Source organism: Oncorhynchus tshawytscha, linkage group LG09 (genome assembly GCF_018296145.1).
Source record: "Oncorhynchus tshawytscha isolate Ot180627B linkage group LG09, Otsh_v2.0, whole genome shotgun sequence".
Taxonomy (NCBI): Eukaryota; Metazoa; Chordata; class Actinopteri; order Salmoniformes; family Salmonidae; genus Oncorhynchus; species Oncorhynchus tshawytscha.
In genome coordinates, this window is record NC_056437.1 from 51675044 (window position 1) to 51677970 (window position 2927).

A 2927-nucleotide genomic window follows, 5' to 3' on the forward strand; every position below is an offset into this window, starting at 1 on the left:
ATTAAGATAACATACAGTATTAACGCATCTTGAATTACTCCACTCCGTGGTGCTAATGTATTGGAAGGCCATTAAAAGGGAAGGTTAATCATTACAATTTCCTCTCTGAACTGTGTTCAAGTGTGGTTCACAGAATCCTGGCCAACAGTGAATCAGAGGACAATACCTGTAACTAGATGGCTGTATGGTTATGCCTTTGAAGAATTGTTTTACACCCTCGGAAATGGACTGAAATGACCAATTAGAATGTACGGACTGGAAAAAAATGAACTATGTGCTGGAGCTCAAATTGGTTAAACCTATAAAATAAGAAAAACAGCAGGACTAACATATGTCATTCAAGTACCGACTACACCCCCTGGTGGAGGGTCAGAGCACATTGACTCTTAATAACTTCTGGTTCATTTAGCAGTGACCAGTTAGGAACCACTGTAACCATAAAACACAGAGTGGCAAGATTCCAACAAAAAGGAAAAACAAATTTATTTTGGAAATGTATCAAAATTATGGTATATTGGAAATTTAGCAAAATTATGTAGGTCATCCACTAAAGGGTTTAGGGTGGAAATCAATTCCACAAAAAGGAAAAATTGTGTTTCTCCTGTTTTAGGGGATGGGGGATCTCAGGCAGCCTGCCCATCAGCTCCGCTCCATGTTTTACTCTGGTACTGTCCACTCCTCTGAGTGGGCCTGATAGTGACCAGTCAACCGAGAAAAAGTGCTTGAAAAAAATGTGCTTCTTAAACAATGATGGGGTGGTACACATAGTTAGGCCTGATGTCCCGTGAAACATTGATTTTTAAGGCCATTTTTAATGGGTCAAAGGTCAAATATGGTGAAAATGGACATAATGGAAATACTAATAGATTTAGGTTAAATAACCTGAAATTCTAAACAAAAACGGAGTGGATTATCAAAAATAAACACGTAGACTATGGAATGGATGCATTAATAGTTAGTTTACATACAGTTATTATGCTTTAGAGACAGGCAAATATACAAAAAAAATAGGAAAATGCAGATGTGTAAATTAACCAAATATAAAATGTACAGTACCAGTCAAAAGTTGACACACCTAGTCATTCAAGGATTTTTCTTTAGTTTTACTATTTTCTACATTGTAGAATAATAATGAATGCATCAAAAAAATTAAATAACACATATGTAATCATGTAGTAACCAAAAAAGTCCAAATATATTTAATATTATAGATTCTTCAAAGTAGCCACCCTTTACCTTGATGACAGCTTTGCACACCCTTGGCATTCTCTCAACCAGCTTCATGAGGTAGTCACCTGGAATGCATTTCAATTAACAGGTGTGCCTTGTTAAAAGTACATTTTTGAGCCAATCAGTTGTGTTGTGACAAGGTAGGGGTGGTATACAGAAGATAGTCCTGTTTGGTAAAACACCAAAACACCATAATGACAACAAGAGCTCAAATAAGCAAAGAGAAATGACAGTCCATCATTGCTTTAAGATATGAAGGTCAGTCAAACTTTGAAAGTTTCTTCAAGTGCAGTCGCAAAAACCACCAAGCACTATGATGAAACTGCCACAGGAAAGGAAGACCCAGAGTTACCTCTGCTGCAGAGGATACGTTCATTAGAGTTAACTGCACCTCAGACTGCAGCCCAAATAATTGCAAGTAACAGACACATCTCAACATCAACTGTTCAGAGGAGACTGCGTGAATCAGGCATTCGGGGTCAGATTGCTGCAAAGAAACCACTACTAAAAGACACCAATAATAATAAGAGACTTGTTTGGGCCAAGAAAGACGAGCAATTGACATTAGACCGGTGGAATCTGTCCTTTGGTCTGATGAGTCCAAATGTGAGATATTTTGGTTCCAACCGTTTTGTCTTTGTACGATGCAGAGTAGGTGAATGGATAATCTCAGCATGTGTGGTTCCCACCGTGAAGCATGCAGGAGGAGGTGTGATGGTGCTTTGCTGGTAACACTGTCTGTGATTTATTTAGAATTCAAGGCACACTTAACCAGCATGGCTTCCACAGCATTCTGCAGCGATACGCCATCCCATCTGGTTTGCACTTAGTGGAACTATCATTTTTTTTTCAACAGGACAATGACTCAAAACACACCTCTACGCGGGGTATGGCCTATTTGACCAAGGAGAGTGATGGAGTGCTGCATCAGATGACCTGGCTTCCACAATCACCTAACCTCAACCCAAATGAGATGGTTTGGGATGAGATAGACCGCAGAGTGAAGGAAAAGCAGCCAACAAGTGCTCAGCATATGTGGGAACTCCTTCAAGACTCTGAAAAGCATTCCTCATGAAGGTGGTTGAGAGAATGTGAAGAGTGTGCAAAGCTGTCATCAAGGCAAAGGGTGGCTACTTTGAAGAATCTAAAATATAACACTTTTCTGGTTACGACATGATTCCATATGTGTTATTCCAACAGCTGACCTTTCAGCAAACGTATAGTTTGGCTGTTAGAATCTGTAAAGTCCGCTTTACCATTCTTGGGTAGCGGAATGACTTTGTCTTCCCTCCTTTCCCTCCAGGAAAGCATTTTCCTCAAGGCTCAGATTAAATATATGACCGTTAAGAGTGGCTTAAGAGTGGCTATCTACAGCAGTACCTTTCTGTGTAGCTTTCCATCTAAGTTGTCAATGCCAGGAGGTTTGTCATTTTTGATCGATACCAATCATTTTTCCATCTCTCCCACACTGACTTTGAAAAATTCAAACTTACAATGCTTTTCTTTCATTATAATAAAGTTTGCCCACTTTGCCAATGAAGTAATCATTCAAATAATTGGTAACATCATTTCCATCTGATTCGATGAAATTTCTATAATTGATTTTTTATTTTTGTTGAGTTTAGTAACATAATTTCTCCATTTTAAATTTGCCAGGATAAAAACACTTAATCCAAGATAAATATTTTACTAATCTG